The following is a 19,340-nucleotide window of genomic DNA, read 5'->3' as shown; positions in this document are numbered from 1 at the left end:
ATAAGAAAATAAAATTAATGATGTGAGATTAGTGGTTACTCAGCGGTAGGGATATTTTTTTGTTTGCATGTTTTTTTTTTTTCAGTGAAAGAATTACATTTTTAAGCCTGCAAAAACAAATTAAAGTCAATTTCTACTTAAAATACAAGTAGTTAGGTTCCTTTCATGGAGTTATCATCATGTCAGAATCATTCTGTTTAATAGAAACTACAAAACAGCTGTAGGGCTTAGCCCCAAGGGGGTGAATTTAAATTTGTAGCTTTGGATGTTCCCATAAATTGCAGATATGATCATGTTTTTATGTATTTCTAACCTTGTTATGAACTAAGAGGAGCTGAATAAATTTTGGAGAGGCAAAGAGGACTTAAACACAAGCAGCCTGAAAACATCTATTACAGGGGCTTTATTGTGCAGACAAACCAAATCCTTAACTATCAAATATGTATCTCCTCTTTGAACATGGCTTGATATGGACCCTTAAAAGCTCAAAACATAAATAGATATTGGAATACCTGAAATGTCTGGTTCTAGGCCATAGCTGTCTTATTGCTTCTAGGTCTGATAGGATAGTGTAACCTAGGGTATCCCCAACTCAGAACTAACGCCAAGGACCCAGTCTCTTTTGCCTTTAGCAGTCACCTTTGGCTTTGGCAGGAGCCCTCTGCTACTCAAATGCCACCAGGTCTTAGTGGGAGAGAGTTCTGAGCAGGCTAGGGAAATGAGCTTGTAATACAACGGGAAGCAAGAGGGATAGTCAATGGCCAGGCTGGGTCGGAAACAGTCAGGCAATGCGGTACAATATCAGGAGAAGAGAAAGTAGTCGGGTCAGAGGTCAAACACACCAAAATCTCTGTACACAAACAGAATCCAGGAGAGTTACATAGTTACATAGTTGAATTGGGTTAAAAAAAGACAAAGTCTATCAAGTTCAGCCCCTCCAAATAAAACCCAGCATTTTTACACACACCTCTCCATACCTTCACGAAAAAATATATATACCCATATCTATACTATCTATAGAGTTTAGTATCACAATAGCCTTTGATATTATGTCTGTCCAAAAATCATCCAAGCCGCTATTAAAGGTTTTAACTGAATCAGCCATCACAACATCACCCGACAGTGCATTCCACAACCTCACTGTCCTGACTGTGAAGAACCCCCTACGTTGCTTCAAATGAAAGTTCTTTTCTTCTAGTCTAAAGGGGAGGCCTCTGGTACGGTGATGCTCTTTATGGGTAAAAAGGTCCCCTGCTATTTGTCTATAATGTCCTCTATATGACCTATAAAGAGGCATAATTATGTTTTCATCCCTTGAGTTTATGCCCTTTTTTATGCAAGACAGAACTTTATTTGCTTTAAAGTTGCCAGATAACGGGCAAAGATCAGGACAATCTGCTTAACTAGACAGGCAGGGTCAAGAATAGGTTGAACAGAACCCAGGAACTATAAAATAGACCTTATGCTAGGCAAGGTGAAAAGGGACATGGCTCCTTTAAATATTTGAATTTCGCACCAAATGTCAGATGCAACACTCACGTCAAACCCAGAATCAGCAGGTCATTCAAGGTTTGGGCTGCGATGTGCCTCCCCATTGCACTCCCACTGGACCACCAGTTAATATTCTCACGCGTGTCTTTTTTTTTTTTTGACGCACAACACCATAAAAGTCTATGGGCGTCATTTCCGCTGCGAAACAAGTTGAAAAAATTTGCCCATCCCTACTGTGGACAAATGTCCGTGTTGGTGTGACCAAAGTCATGGGATTTTAAGGGTCTGAATTTAGTTCAGTCGGGCACTTGGATTCAGCGGATCCTGCTGAAAAAGGCTCAAATTTGAAACTGAATCTGGTGCATCCCTGATAAAGTCACAGATGTGTGTAAAAACACATGTAGCACCAGGGCTGTCATCAGAGGGGCACAGGAGGGTCTGCTGTACTGGGCCAGGGCATGAAGGGGGCCCAGCTATGCTGCACTTTTCAAAATAGCTGGGGCCCCCTTGACAGCGCCGGCGCCGTGCCGCCTCTCCTAAAGTCCTGAACAGCCGAAATGTGAAAGTGCCGAACAGCCGAAGTCCCGAGGCTGCGAAAAGACCCAAAGTCACGAAAACAGCCAAAATTGAAGTCCTTAAGAGGCGAAAAGACCCAAAGTCACTAAAGGAGGCGACATTGAAGTCCTGAAGCCACAAGTTCAATTCTACTGAACACCAATGTGTGTTTTTTATTTTTTTGAATCCCCTGGCCACCCATGTATTATTTTAATAATCTATAGGCCCCTGCCACCAATGTTTTTTAAAAAAATATGCTCTGGGGCCCCAATTTTTTTTTAACTTGTAAGGGGGGCCCTGGCGCCAATGTTTTTTTTTAAAAATATTTTCTGGGCCCAGTGATTTCTAATGGCGGCCCTGTGTAGCACATGCATTAAACACAAATGTTCTGTACAGGTATCAGGCCTGTTATCCAGAATGTGTGGGACTTGAGGTTTTTGGATTACAGATCCTTACGTACTCTGGATTTTTTTGGACATTAAATAAACCCAACAGGCTGGTTTTCCTTCCAATAAGGGTTAAAGGAGTACTAAACCTTCCCAAAAAAAGAGTTCCCATCTACTAGTCCCCATTGCCCCTTCCCTGCTTAAACCCTCTCATAGCCCTACTACTAAAAAGTGTTGCAGAAAGTTGCACTTACTGTACCTCCCCATGCAAAGTAGTGCAGCGGAGGTCACGGGTGCTATCTTCGGTATCTTCGAATCCTCTTCTTCCCTTCAGCTATGTATGAAGCTTTCCGGCACATGCACCAAACTGGCTCCAACTGCGCATGCAAGAAAAAGCTTTGAGTCGGTGGTCCTTTAGCGAACGTATCCGAAGATACTGAAGATGGCGCCCGTGAGCAATGCTTCACTATTTTACATGGAGAGGTCTGTGCAACTTTCTGCGACACTGTTTTAAGTAGTGGGCTATGTGGGGAGGAAGTGGGGAGGGGGGCAATGGGGGCTAGTAGATGGAGGGGGGTTTAGTTGTCCTTTAAGTATATCTTAGTATGGATCAAGTACAAGGTACTGTTTTATTATTACAGAGAAAAAGGAAAAATTAATTAAAAATTAGATAAAAAAAATTTGATAAAAATTAGATAAAATGGAGTCTACAAAGGATGACCTACTCGTAATTTAGAATTTTCTGAATAACAGGTATACAACCAGGCATTGTTAAAATACCATTCCAAACAGATACAACATTATAGCTAGAGGGCTGTAGACTGAACATCACTGATTCATGAAACTAGCACAGAATCCTGTATAAAAGCCTAAACAAATTTGGGAATCTTTCTTTTTATTCTTGACAATAACTTTGGCTGTAGATGTGTGCGGGAAGCCAGCCCATGTGAGGGGGTCATCCAATGCACCTGACTACACTCACACTCGTGAACATTTCATCAGTTCGTTCTACAAGTGTTGGACGTTCCAAGGCTTTGCTCTGTTTACATTTGAGGAAACATTGGTGTAGAACATGCACAGATGTGAGACAAGAGTTGTGCGGTTGGGTGATTTGGTTAAAAATGTGTTATCCCTCTGAATGAAAATAAAAATTACAAAATGACAGATAGGCATCTCACATTAAATATATCTTGGAACACAGTTTTAAACCAACAAGTCAGACATTCTAGTTTGTCAAAACCAATTTGCGAGAAATAAGGCCCAAAGTGCGTTTGTTATTTTTGGTTGTATTCTGCTTACTGGAAACATTCCATTGCTGACATTAGATGTTATTATAATTTCTGAGCACCCCATTAACCTGGTTTAAAATATCAGTTCCAAGTGCAAAGGTCCAAGTGAAACAATTGGTCACAGCATCGCCAATCACACACCCACAGGCACAGATATACTTGACTTACATTACCGAAGAAAACTGTTTTGTACGGTATTGCAAAGTACTAGTCATTTAAAAGATCGAAATAATACATTTCCTTGGGCTGAATGAGACTGAATGAGATGTTCAATAAATGGCCAAGATGAGAATTTAACGGTCTAGGAGCTAGAAATCTCATACACAGTAGGGGTCATTTACTTACCAAACCACATTGTGCCAAGTACATTTTCAGGTGCAATTTCCATGTTTTTACCCACAATGCAATGTTTTCCCATAATTCCAGAGTAATTGTGTTTGCCAGGAGATGTTACAGCTGATCCCAGTTGGCATAATTTCTGTTATGAGAGAGATGTGTGGACCCAATTCTTTTGGTGCAATTGCGTTGTGGTGATTGACGCTGCTAGCTGGTGGCAGTAACTCCAGGGTTCTCACTAGTGATGTGGGGGTCACACACACGCACTCTCAACCTGCACCTGACCCAAACCCAGCTGACAACACCATTTATATAGCCTTGCCCGACCCACCCATCTCTGAAGTCAGAAAAAGGGTGGGGAAGGTGTACACCAATAAATGGAGCCTGCCAGAGCCAAAAGACCAGTAGTATGTGTGTGGCAGCCTGAACCTGCGTGACCCGTGGGTAAACCCGAAGGTGTTGGGCTGGCCCTCAAATCACTAGTTCCCAAAGTGATCTGGATCAGTAGGTACAACTCCACCTAATGAGAGAACAGGAGGCAGAAGGAAAGATGCAGGACCAAGCGCAACTATAAAGTGCAAGGAGTGCACGTTGGCACAAGTACTTTAATGAATAGGTTTTTTTGCACCAAGTACTGGGCGTAAGTGAACTACTCCTATTATCTCCTATTATTGCAGTGTTTGAGACCATTTCCTCTACACCAAGTAGTTTTTTTGTTGGTTTTTCAATATGATGTAATAAAAACTTTTTTTTTTATAAAAAGTGTGGATATAGAGAATTTTTATGAATTTGTAATATTTATGATGTACCTGAAAACGAAATCTCTGGTTTTCAATTTGATGGAATATATAAAATCACAGGAGATGGCTTTCTATTTGATGAGTTCATATGCGTAAATGGTTCAAATACAGAGGAAGCCCACTATATGCCAAATAGAATTCAGATAACACTCACGAGCCACCTCACTAATTACCTGCATACCCAAAATCTAGTTAATCAAATGGCTGAAGATATTAATATTTATGGTAGCCTGAGATTTTACGCTCTGGCTAGTTTTCTCTCATAGTATGGGCGTTCCACTGTGATTTTCTGTACCCACATATTTATAAATGGTATAAACAATCCTTTCATGTATAAATAATGTTAAGAAAATAAATAAGGGAAAAACAGCTGTGGCTGGGAAGTGTGCTCTCAATCAACTTATCCTCAGTTTTATATAGTGCCTTGGCCAGCACATGCCTTGTCAATTTTTGGGTGGTGTTCTGAAATAACATGTGTAGGGGGTGCAAGGAGTTAGCTTCCCATACTGGCTCAGGAATCTCAGGGTAGTGTCTCTTAATGGCCAGAGGTTGTGTGACTAGTTCCTGTTCATAGTCCTGTCCATGAGAGGGACACGTGTCTCTTCCTGGACTCCATTCTAGTAGGAAGCGTACCTTTTACTGAGGTAGACCTCAGTAAAATCTAAGCCCTAAGGGAACCCACCTCTCAGTGAAGTTGGAGTGCAGGGACCTCATGAACGAGTATTAGGTAGTGACAGCTTTGTTTTCTATGTTAAAACATCCCAAGGGTATAAGTTAATCAGGCCAGCTAACAAGAGCAGATCTGGGCTCCAAGAAGAAGTAACGGACTTCCTGGTCCTCCTGGTGAATCTAGGATAGAAATAGGACATTTTCCAAATTCCTCTTGCAAATTTGAATTTGAGCCCTGCCTTCCCTTCCAGGGCCCTTTATTTTCCATGAATATAATTTTTTTCCTGCTGATGTAACTCTGGAACTCTGTGATTCTGGTCAAAGAAACCCTTTAAATGACTTTTAATCTCCACCCAAAAACAGTGTGTGCTTTTGCAAATGAACCCCTTTAAACAACAGCCAGTCATAGGCTTAATCCAACTCTTCCGCTACATGTACGGTCATTTATGTAAACTGAATATCCTCGGAGTGAGGTATGAATTACTTGTTTCTTGAAAGGGATGTTGTCACGGGAAAACATGTTTTTTTCAAAATTCATCAGTTAATAGTACTGTTCCAGCAAGACTCTGCATTGAAATCCCATTTTCAAAAGAGCAAACAAATTTTTTAATATTTGCTTTTGAAATCTGACAATGGATAGACATATTGTCAGTTTCCTAGGTGCCCCCAGTCATGTGACTTGTGCTCTAATAAACTTTAGTCACTCTTTACTGCTGCACTGCAAATTGGAGTGATATCACCATCCTCCCCCCCCAGTAGCCCATAAGCAGAACAATGGGAAGGTAACCAGATAGCAGTTCCCTGTCACAGCTGCCTGGTAGATCTAAGAACAACACTCAATAGTAAAAATCCAGGTCCCACTGTGAGTCCTTCAGTTACATTGAGTAGGAGAAACAACAGCCTGCCAGAAAGCACGTCCATCCTAAAGTGCTGGCTCTTTCTGAAAGCACATGACCAGACAAAATGACCTGAGATGGGGCCTACACACCAATATTACAACTAAACATACACCTGTTGGGCTAAGAATGAAATTTTATATTGTAGAGTGAATTATTTGCAGTATAATTTAGAAATAAAAACTACACATCATGACAGAATCCCTTTAAGTCTACAGGCATTACCAGGCTGAGTTAATCTTAGGATGTTGCTGACTGGGGATTTAGAGCTTCAGCAGGGCAGGAAATCTTTTAGACTACCTTTCTGATGCCCAGCATGAGCTTACATAAGACAGAGCCAGGGCAAGTAGCTTTAGTTGTGTCTTGGATGTAAATAAGTAAAGAAATCAGGAAGAGAATGGGCTGGGCACCTATTAAGATGGAAGTCAGAAGTTTATTTCACAAGCAGAACTGTTAATCCGAAAGAGGAACAGGTGCGGTCTCATACCAATGAAAAGTAGCCCTCCAGATACCTTGGGTGTTGAACTCTCGAATTCCTACTAAAAATAGTACTTTTGAGAACAGCGTGAAACTTTAGACTGAGGAAAAACAATCAAGTGTACTGCAATTAAAATAAAAGCAAGATATTGTTGGATCGATGTACGAAAACGTGAAAAGCCTTCTGCACATTACAGTCTCTCCATCCGAAGGCCAGATGGGAATAATAAGATTTAGTACCAGCGAAACATCTGGTAGCAAATGGTGTGTTGCAATACCCTAGACTGAAACTTAAGTTGTAATAACGGTGCCCTGTTAAATATTGGTATCCGCATACTCATTAGTGCATATAAAGTTCAGCGTAGGATTGGTAACCTCAGACAAACTAAACAGGTCTTTTTGGTATTCTTGGAACATACAAGTGTAAGTAACGAGAAGCTACTGTATCCTTGCCAGAAAAAGTCAAGCTTAATTAGCTTTCTTTCCATTCCTCTACTGGCTAAACTACAGGTTACAAAATCCAGTGCATAGTAAGGGAAGCTGCCATCACAAATACAGTGAATGCCAAATGAGAACTATATAGCAACATAAATAATTTCCACTAGCATGAAAAATGTATGGGGAATGTCAAACTTAATATCCAAGGCATGGCCGATCAACATATTTCATTTGAAATACATTCACATCTTGCAGAATCTGTAGGTCCTGCAAAGGATCAGCTGTATAAAATGTAAATAGAGAATCTGCATGCATTGATTATCTGAAGAACATTGTTATGTCAGTTCTGAAAAGTACATATTGCAAACTTAAAACCAAGAACAGAATCAAAAGTGGTCTTACTTGGACCTCTTTCTCCTGGAACAGATGTATTTCTCATAGAATCTCCCTTCCCTGCTGTAAGTTTCTGCTGGGGTTAGTACCAAGGACCTCTTGGTTTTTGGCTGCTGTCCCTAATCACTGGGTTAGGAGAGCAACCGGCAAGTGCTTACCTCCCATTTATTCTGCCTTCCATCTGTTTCCCTGGCTTTCACATCACCCCAACAGCCATATTGGTTAAGTGGGATAATCCAATCAGGGCTGACTCTGCCCTATATACTTCCTGTACCTGAGCATTGGCCTATGCACCTGAGCACTGTGGCATGTCCCTAGCTCTCGGTTTCCTTGCCGTCTCTACCTATTCTTGTTCTGTTCCCTGTAACTAGTTCTGTTCATAGTCCTGCTATTGTTCTGTTCTTGCCCCTATTCTTGCTCCAGTCCAGTCCTGTTTGTCACCAGCTCTTCACCTGCTCCATCCCCTTCCTGCCAGTCACCTGCTCTTCGCCCATACTATACTGTTAAGTTTGTCCCTGATTCCACACCCATTCCGTCCATATCCTGACAGAGCCCGACTCTTCACCCTCTATGATTAAGGGACACATTTACTATGGGTCGAATATTGAAGGTTAATTAACCCTCGATATTCGACCATTGAAGTTAAATCCTTCAACTTCGAATATCGAAGCCGAAGGATTTACCGCATTTCGTTCGATCGATCGATCAAACCATTTTCCTTCGATCAAAAAAAGCTTAGAAAGCTATGGGGACCTTTCCCATAGGCTAACATTGGTGCTCAGTAGGTTTTAGGTGGCGAAGTAGGTAGTCTAAGTTTTTTTTTAAAGAGACAGAACTTCGACTATCGAATGGTCGAATAGTCAAATGATTTTTAGTTCGAATCGTTCGAAGTCGAAAGTCGAAGTAGCCAATTTGATGGTCGAAGTAGCCAAAAAAAACCTTTGAAATTCAAAGTTTTTTTCCTTCTAATCATTCACTCGAGTTAAGTAAATGTGCCCCTAAGTATCTGTGAGATACGAAACACGTAAGGCTGTGCCTTTGTGTACCAAATAAACTTGAGCCATGCACTCCCCTGCTCTGCTCATCCGGATTTTTGTGCTTTTTGTGCTTTTAATGAGAATTTAATAAAAGAAGATTTTACACAGTTTTTCTACATAGTGCTTCTATTCATAAAGGATCCGACTTATGCGCCTTCAGTATAGTGCCTGTACCAAATAAACTGCATTCTTCCTTTTACACGTCTGTCTGAAAGACTGTTCTGAGTGCCTGCACTAATGCAATACGGTTTTGATCCACTCCCTCAGCTGCAGGTTCAGGGAATTGCACCGTGACCTCTTCCAATACTTGGTGAGTTAACGATTTTAAGACTTTCTTCTTTTGATATATTTTCGCCCCTCATCACCCTAAACTTGTTCCTAACCTTATGTTACCCCTTTTCTACCTGCTGGCACAATACCAGTCCTCGCCTGAAGGAATCACACCTTCCTCTCTTCCTCCCGTACACTTGCCTTTCAAGCTCAGTTGGACCATAGAGGATATTTCTGGAATTATGGCAAGGTTTAAAAAACTTTATTCCTGGTTCTGAATCAAAGTATATAATCTCACCAGTCAATACATGGGGTCTGGGTGCAGATGCTCCAGACCTACAGCTCGAGGTGGAGGTATTCAACCATGGAGAAAGCAACAAGCACTAACAGATCCAACGAGAGGCAAAGTAAAGAAACTGCAAATTTTCCAAACACAGCCGTACGCGTTTCTCACATGCAGGCACTTAGTCATAGACTAGTCAGGTGTGTAGTGGGATATTGACCATTCTTCAAGAAGAAAAGCTTTTGGTTCTTTGAGAGATAAAGGTCGACATCTACTCTGTGCAAATATTAGTCATTGGGAGATCACGGTGGAAATTTGACTTATGAATATTCTCTTTAATGTGTTTAACAGTGTATTATTATCTAGCTGGCCATTATGTGACTATAAAGAGCAATCTTCTGTTGGCTTTTAGAGAGAGTGAAATTTAGAAAACTAGGCCAATTTCTTCAGCGACAGGTTTCTTCCAGGTGTAGACTGAACTGCAATGATGATGGTACAGCCATTTTGAGGTAGGGGGTGGCTTTATGATTGAAAGAGATTTTGAAGCAGGCTTGGGAAGTATGGAAGGAAAAGTGAGAAATTCTGTGACAGATAGGTTAAATGAGGATCTGCGCATAGTAGGGAAAATGAGGGCAGGGGCGCTCCACCAATGAGGCGAGTTGAGACACTCGCCTCTGGCGGCAGCGCCCCCCTGGTTGCCAGGGGCGGCAAAAATGCCGCTCCTGGTAACGAAGAGCAGAATTTCCGGTTTTCAAACCGGAAATTCGGCTCTTCTAGTGCAGAGAGCACAATCGCGCTCTCTGCACTAAGCGTTGCGGACCGCCCCTGCCCTCACCGGCGCTGTAAAGGTTAGTGCCGTGGGGAGGGGTGGGGGCGGCGAAATAAGGCGGCCTCAGGCGGCATAATAGCAAGAATCACCCCTGAATGAGGGTGGCATTGATGCATAAAAACATGAAGGATCACCTTATGTGACTTAACTCACATGCAGTGTCGGACTGGCCCACCGGGAAAAATCCCAGTGGGCCCCAGTCCTTGTGCTGTGCTCCGGGGCCCGGTGGTTGTTTGTGCGGCGTTCTGCACATGTTTTCAGTGTGCGACACGCGTCTGTGCCTGATGATGTCACAAACTGGCCAGCGTCCAATGCGAGAGAGGTGCGTGCGTGACGCGTCACAGAGGGAGCGGTATTGCTGGGCTGGTGCAGTGGGGTGGATCCTGGCTGGCTGCATTCGCTGGGCAAGTTGTGCTGATGAGTATTCTCTTCTCTCTGTCTTCTGCCAGCCCAGTTTTGTTGCTGGAAAATATACATTTATTATATTACACACTACAGTGCTGGTGAGTGCCCTCTCCTGGTGCTGTTCATTATGGCCTTTAGCAACTGCTTTTTTTCTGGGAGCCTATCATTTCCCCTTTTGCTTAAACATTGGAAAATTGGTGTTTGCTCATTTCTTGTAATTTGTTTCATGTTAGACTTCTGGGAATGTTGTGTCTTCATTTGACATTTGCAAGTGTGTTTTCTCTTCACAATTGTTTTTCTTCCACAAAAGGAGCAGATCAGCAAAGTATAAGCTGATCCAGACATTTATCTATTGCTTTGGGCCTTCAGACTGGAGTTTTCTAAAACTAAAATAAGCGTTATTCAATAAGGGTTGGAATGGGCCTGCAGGTCCCCTGAAAAAACCAGGTGGGTCCTGTCGACCCAAACGTGCTCAGCCCCCATGGACGGAGGGAGGTTGTAACTTTGGCAAGGGCCTTGGGGGGGTGTGAGCCCCTGAGGAGGCAGCCCTGGTGGGCCCCGGACCCCCAGTCTGACACTGCTCACATGTAAAGAGTTAATAGGAATAAAGAGAAAATCATTTTAAAATTACAAGTCAGAGGGGACAGACACTTCTGTATTTATACTGGAAGAGGTGTAAAGAAGCAATTTAAGAGGCAAAAGTAGAAAAAGAGGAATTTATTTCTTTACTGCAGTCTAATCCCCAAATGTTTGTTGCAATAAATCAGTAGTAAAAAAGATGTGTGCTGGGGGTGTAGCTTCATTAACTATTGCGATCTTTTGGTTACAGGGAACAAATGTGTTTATCTATTTCTTGACAACAGCGGAGTAAGAGTTACAGGATCAACTCTGTAAAGGTACACGTGGCTCAACTCAAACAAGTTTTCAGTGGATGACATGGTGTTATTGGTACTTAAATGTTTTTGCAAAGTTAAAGTGAACATGGGTCCAGAGTTTCATGGAACACACCAAGTACTTCAAGAGCTCAGTTCAATTTATTTGTCTGATTTTCTCAGACTCGCTTTCTTCTAAGCTCATTTAAATCCAGTATTTAAAAATGGATTACAATCTCATCCTGGCAAATATAAGCGTGTAAATTTGACATCTGTTAAAATTTTGTTAAAGCTGATCAAAAGCAAGTTTTTATAAAATGTAAGAACAGGTTCCTAGCACTAAATTAAACAACGGTGTGATTTATGTATGCAAAAAATCCTGTACCTGCTCTGAGGGACACACACACTGCCTTGTTCGGAATTCCCCTTGAAGTTGCTACGGGTCCGCATGTGCAGGGCGAGGATGGGTTGGAGCACCCTTGAGCTGTATTTCTAATAATAAGGGCAGTCCTTCAAGCACTAATGAGCAAGACTCATAACCAGCTAGCAGTGCATTGATTCGAATAAAGTGAAGGGAGACGACCTCACCAAATCCATGGATCTCCTAGATGACCATTTTGCCACAATAATGGGGTTCTCAGAATTCAGGAGGTAGCAGTTGTTTGTTGAACTTGCTATTTGTCTTTTTTTCTTCAACCTCATCTACTAAGTATACTGTATGTTGTCATGATTTTGAGACTGTAAATAAAATTAAATAATGTTGCAGTTTCTCTGATCATACAGACTGTCGGACCCCTTCTAAACCAGTTGCCCTTTGTTGCTTTGAAAGATGTAGGCACTCGTTACTCACTTACTGTGCAGATACTATTGACCTTTTCAATAGCCATTGGTTTGAGGCACACCGTTTCCTTTCATACAGTACGATTCACCGCGCAAGTATTTATACCTCCAATTTATTTCTCCTATTGTGTACTTTGATCATAGTTGATCTTTTTCGGCACATTTGTCAGTGGCAGAACTTGTTCAAGTATCCTGTTCATGAGACCATAAGTTCCTGAGAATCCTGTCCGAGTATCCTGTCCTGTAGGTCCTGTTCTTGCCCTGTTCTCACTCGCTGTGGTTCAGACTACCTGGTTTTGTTATCCGGATCCCTGTTTGTTTGCCGTCTGCCCTGTTCTCTGCCTGTTCCAAGGACTGTGTTTAATTGCTGCCTGCCCAAACCTGTGCCTGTATTTCGACTTGCTTCTGTCTGCTCCATATTCACATTTCTACAGAGGTCTTTTATTTTTAGGTTTTTCTTGATAAATCTTGGTTAAACTGTAGTTATATCTAGCCTCCATATGTTTGTTAGTGGTTACACAGCACATAGGAGGCTCCTTTCAGTTAGTGTAACCACCAATCCTGACACACACACTGGTCCAACATTTCTGTTTTAGGCTTGGATTCCTAATATTTGTCAGAAGTGGTCCACATGCTCCCACTGAATACATTAAAAAATGCCTTCTTAAATAGTTTAGTCATTAAGACAAGGTGCATGCTCAGATCTAAACCATTGTTTGGGATGCAAATCTGATTTTCCTAATGAATTTGGATTCCATGAGAAAAAGTTTCCGAAACACTAGTTTGGGGATCCGTTTATGGTAGAACTATCACGTACAGTCATATGAAAAAGTTTGGGAACCCTTCTTAATTCTTTGAAGTTATTTTTATCATTGGCTGAGCTTTCAAAGTTGCATCTTCCTTTTAATATATAACATGCCTTATGGAAACAGTAGTATTTCAGCAGTGACAAAATGTATTGGATTAACAGAAAATATGCATCATAACAAAATTAGACAGGTGCATAAATTTGGGCACCCCAACTGAGATATTACATCAATACTTAGTTGAGCTCCTTTTGCAAATGTAACAGCCTCTAGACGCCTTTGATGAGTGTCTGGATTCTAGATGGCGGTATTTTTGTCCATTCGTCCATACAAAATCTCTCCAGTTCAGTTAAATTTGATGGCTTTTAAATATAAGTAATGTTCCTGTAAGTTTGATGAATATTGAAATTGATCGTTATTAAATAGATTCTACTGCGAAAGATTGACCACTTTTAGATTATTTAAGAAATTACTCATTTCATACTCATCACATTTTTTTGCATGATAAATTCTCAAATCATGATGCTTTTAAATTAAATCAGAAACAGATATATTAAAAAAAAAAAAACATATTATTAAGTTCATCCTGCTAAAATAAATGGTTCCTTTAAAGATCAAGATGTGGGAACAAGAAGAGCTCAATGGTTATTCCAACTGATTTCAGAAATTTACATGGCAATCTACATGCAAATTGTTAGCACTGAATATGTTCCACAAGCCTGCAACTCACCTGCTGGTGGTGGTGTTCAGTGCACACTAACAGCTGAATAATCCAACGACAAAGTCTAGTTTCCAAATGTTTTGTAAAAAGGTCTGTAAAAAATAAAAGTGTGGACAAAAACAACAACACAATAGCGAACAGCAGAGCGATATGTCCACATACTTCAGAACAAAGATGGATTTCCATTATACCATAAGGCAAGTTGTGTATTAACACCATCTGCTAAAACATTTGGGATCTTGCAACTAATATGTTTTTTTTCCAGGGGTGCAAAGGTACATTTAATAGGCATCAAAGGGAAAATAACCTGTGGTATTGCTTATCCATTTTAATACAATTTACTGCCATCCCAGAATTTTCTCTCCAATCACTTTGTATCAAGAGGGATATTAAACTTGTCTCGCACTTTCACTGAAACCGTGGAAAAAGTACACACATTTGGAAATCTGATCCGTTGCCTGGAGACCTAGACGAGGTCTCAAACAATATCTTTATAAAGGGGGCACTTAGGAAATAATACCTTGGAGTCTAACAAAAATGTTCGCAAAAAAAGGCAGATATTGTCAAACAGCAGCAGCAGCTTGGGTTCAACGGAGCTCAACCTTGGGAAAGTTATGGATATATTAATGCTCAATGGTACAGCAAAGACAAACAGTCGGTTTAACACCAGCACCGTGTGTTTAGGCAATTAAAATGTGACAGCATTGATAAGATGAGGTTTTTCAAAAAGGTGACTTTACTAAACCCTATGTAATTGCTGTGGAACTACATTTCCCAAAATATCGACACAGCTTTTAGGGACTGATGGGTGTCCAACCCCAGTTGGGCGGCATTATAATGCATAACCTAGTTTTGAAACACAGGTATGAGATCTGTTAGCTAGAATGCTCAGGACCTGGAGTTTTCCGGATAAGAGACCTTTCTGTAATTTGGATCTCCATACCTTAAGTCTATTAAAAAAAATAATTTTAACATGAATTAAACCTAATAAGCTGACTCCAATAAGGATGAATTAAATCTTAGTTGGGATCAAGTTCAAGGTTCTGTTTTATTATTACAGAGAAAAAGGAAATCATTTTTGAAAAACTAATTATTTAATTACAATGGAGGCTATGGGAGATGGCCTTCCCGTAATTCAGAGGTTTCTGGATAACGGATCTCATACCTATATAGAGTTCTATAAATGTGCCCTATTGCACTCAATGAGTAGGACCATAAAGGATCGAACATGATAACGGAGGTCAGTCATGGGCGTTCTCTGAAACATTTTTAATTTATAGGATTCATGTGACCAGCAAAGCTGGGCGAATGTTGTACAGGTATGAGACCTGTTATCCAGAAAGCTCTGGTTAATGGATATTTCTGTAATTTAAATCTTCTACTAAAAAATTATTTAAACATTAAATAAACCCAATAGGCTGGTTTTGCTTCCAATAAGGATTAATTATATCTTAGTTGGGATCAAGTACAAGCTACTGTTTTATTATTACAGAGAAAAAGGAAATCATTTTTCAAAATTTGGATTATTTGGATAAAATGGAGTCTACGGGAGATGGCCTTTGCATATTTTGGAGCTTTCTGGATAACAAATTTCCAGATAACATATCCCATAGCTGTACCTTATTTCAATAGTTGCCAATATGGCTAAGGCACAGTAGGTGCACCATGATTTATGCGAAGCAAGAATATTTGCATGGAACATATATTTTAACTAATTTATATAAATTTTCATTTAATATTTCCCATAATTTAATCTTAGCTGGCATTAACTGTATGGGGAGTTTTGAACACTTTAAATGCAATGGCACAATATTTGCCCCTCAAATCTTAAGCTTGGCCGGCAGGGGTAAAAAGTTTGCTCTACCACGGACCTGAATGCCAATCACCATCTCGTGGGTGATGTGATAAACAATAGGAAATGTTTAGGTATTTCAGAGCTGTAACTGTGAGCACACTGGTAGGGTCCAGTCTAAAAATTAGGTCAATGCATGGACAATTGTGACCTCCCCATCTTACAAGTTGAAAAGTCCAGTCATAATGTGCTGACCTTGGACAATGTTGGATCAAGACAACCTTAAGACTCTTTGCAGCCTGATCTCCTGCCCTTTACACTTCTAACTAGTCCACAGTCATCCCCAAGCACACAACGATGTGCCACCGGTTAAACCACAGCATAAAGAAGCCTTGAAGGCACACAACTAACTGAACCAGTTCTAGTCGGCAGTTGAATGGAAGACTTGATCACTTCAGGGCAGTTGCTTCAGTTGGTGGAAGACAATGGAAGGTGTAGCTTAGCCACGGAGTACTGCCACACGTCATTTTATACTACACAGACTGCAGCTGATGGACATCGTTGGCTATTCTTTTGTACAAATTGAATTAGAGATACAAAATATTACCCTCTATTTTGTGGTTCCTCTAGATTTAAAATAAAAAAAACTTATATAAACTAATAAACTACACAGTCACAGACCACTCTGTAGTTCAGCTATAAGTAGGGATGCACCGAATACACTATTTTGGATTCAGTCGAATACCGTACCGAATCCTAATTTGCATATGCAAATTAAGGGTGGGAAGGGGAAAACATTTTTTACTTCATTGTTTTGTGACAAAAAGTCACGAGATTTCCCTCTCTGACCCTAATATGCATAAGCAAATTAGGACTCTGATTTGGTTCCGCCGGGCAGAAGGATTCGGCCCAATCTGAATCCTGTTGAAAAAGGCCGAATCCCAAACCGAATCCTGGATTCGGTGCATCATTAGCTATAAGAGGTAGTCATTCCAATTCAAAATGAATATAAAAGAAAGCTTCCAATTTTTATTTCAGTTACTAATTCATCAACTTTTATAATTAATGTATTGTCAATTCTACAGTGCTTATGCCTGCTTACATTTAAACAATCACTATATTGTTAATTGCTATCCAGAATGCGTGGAAAGTGGGGTTTTCCGGATAAGGAATCTTTCTGTAATTTGGATCTCCATGCATCACGTTATATATATAATACACAAAAGCCATGAATATCTTGTAAATTATATCCTTATAAACGGTGAGTTCTGATGTCATCAGTTATAAACGGTGAGTTCTGATGTCATTTTGGTCACATGACTCACTAAAACTTGTGTATTATAATAAAGTATCCCCAGTTGCAAAATATGAGGATATTAGAAGTTACCTCGGAGTTCCATGACCTGTATAAAAACACTCGGCCTTCGGCCTCATGTTTTTATATAGTCATGAAACTCCTCGGTAACTTATAATATCCTTATATTTTACAAGAGGGGGTACTTTATTCACTATATATATATATATATATATATATATATATATATATATATATATATATATATATCCCCAGGTAAGGTCAAACCAAACACAAATCAATCAAAAGACATTCACAGCCCCAAACATTAGAGATAAACGTCATCTCCATTAGTAACAGCAACCTGTAATTCAGAGCTTTCTGGATAACGGATCCGATACCTGTATCACCTTGTTTGAAATGTAAGACTGGGGAACAGAATTAAAAGATGGTAGAGATATTCCAAAAAAAAACCTTCTGGCTCACTTATTCAGTCTAAACCCTGGGGATAGGCAGAGAAGGCAGTAACCAAGGGGCTGCGTTCACAATTATTACCTTGCCTGAAACCAAGAGCCTATCTTACCAAAAAAAAAAACGCAAAAATTTAAAGGAACCACAAAAAAAAAAAAATTGTCTTTTCTATCTAATTCAAATTTGTTTAAATGTGCTTTAAGCTCGGTTACGCCTATGAGAATTCTAATTCCCTTTCCTTTTCCCCCTCTTTAACTGGTTATTCTTTTGTAGCACCTCATAAATGATCCATTGGATTCAAAACAGAGTGGCAACTTAGAAATACAAGATGACAGCTTACAAATATGAAATCATATGGTTTAAATGTACAAACAATAGATATAAATATATATATATATCCAAAATTATGGGCGGAACATCAAATTATCAGATTCTTTTATGTTAAATTAATAGGGTTTATTCAATTCTTTGCAGACAAACAGGATAGAAATGATTTACTTATAATATAATAATAAATATGTTCCAAAAACATTCTGTGACACAAACAGTTTTGTCCTGGGTATGGTCCGTGTTTAGGAGAAGCAATGCCATTTACTGCTTTTATAGGGGAAGAGTCAGCAAAGTCTAATTATTTACATCATTTTATTCTTCCTTCAAGAATATGCTGCCGCAATATGTGCATTGCATTTCTATAAACCATATTTCATCTAATGATTATAAAACCCCTAAATAAAATGTCTGAAGGGTTCTGCTAGACTGGGGTTTCCTCTGGCATTTCAACGACAGAGGCAGTTTTGACAGGAGCCTCTCACAATGGGTTTTCCCCTTGTTGGTTAAATGGGTGGATGCTACAGTGTGAAAGACTGTACCAGACAAACCAAAAACCATAGAAACACAGTTTAGCTGCATCTGGTACAGGTTAAACATAAGTCATCTGCCGAAACCAGTGGTTCAAAAACTGTAAGGCTGGCCATTTAGGAGGGTATACAGTAGTTTCAGAGGTGGGCTCAGATTGAAGGCTAGTTAGGGTGATATTTGGTGGGAATATCTATTTGCTGACCTACAGTAAAGGGTGCCCATAGACGCACAGATAATATCGTACAAAACTAATTTTCGCACGATATTCGGTGCGCGTATGGTGGGAAAAGAGCCGACCGATATCAGCAGAAGACTTGGAGATCGGTCGGCTCGTCAATCGGGCTGGACAGAAAATTTTGATTGAGTGAAGGCACCAGAACATCGGCCATTGTTAGTGCTGAATCGTCAGGCACAAGTCACATGACTTGGGGCAGCAGGGAAATTGACAAAATGTCTAGCCCCATGTCAGATTTCAAAATTGAATATAGAAAAATCTGTTTGCTCTTTTGAGAAATGGATTTCAGTACATAATTCTGCTGGAGCAGCACTGTTAACTGATGCATTTTGAAAAAAAAAAAGTCCAGTTTTCAGATCAATTCTGGGGTAAAAAATGTATTTGCTATTCTGAATATTTCTTGAGCTATGGCAGTATGACCGATCCACCAATGTTATTAGTTACGGGGGCCCTTAACAAAAGCTGGACCACCAAGTGCTTCTTGAGTGGAAAAAGCCTGAGCACCACTAGTCTAGACCAGACCAAAAGGAAAAATACCCCAAAACTAGCAACTAGAGCTAGCATCCAAGTTTATAAGCACTTTCTGGATTTCTTGGCTGTGGTGCACATACTACACCCCCTTTTTTTTTTAATAAATAACTCAGGCTTGTGCACTGTACCAGACTAAAAATGAACGCAAAAGGTGAACTAAAACAAAAATACCAAAAATAAATCTGCATATACTTTTAAGACAAAACAGTTTGTAGTTACTTATTCAGCAGAGATACTCTTTCCCTACTCTTACCCTGTGCACAGGTATACCAAGCCTCGCACAACACTACTTTCTGAAAATTAATCTGGTTGGCAACAGTGGCAAAGCAGTGCACAAACCCATTGTTCAAAAATCTAATCTTAAAG

This window comes from Xenopus laevis, chromosome 6L (assembly GCF_017654675.1).
Source record: "Xenopus laevis strain J_2021 chromosome 6L, Xenopus_laevis_v10.1, whole genome shotgun sequence".
NCBI lineage: Eukaryota > Metazoa > Chordata > Amphibia > Anura > Pipidae > Xenopus > Xenopus laevis.
The sequence above is the reverse complement of the archived record's forward strand: the minus strand, read 5'-3'. Positions refer to the sequence as shown.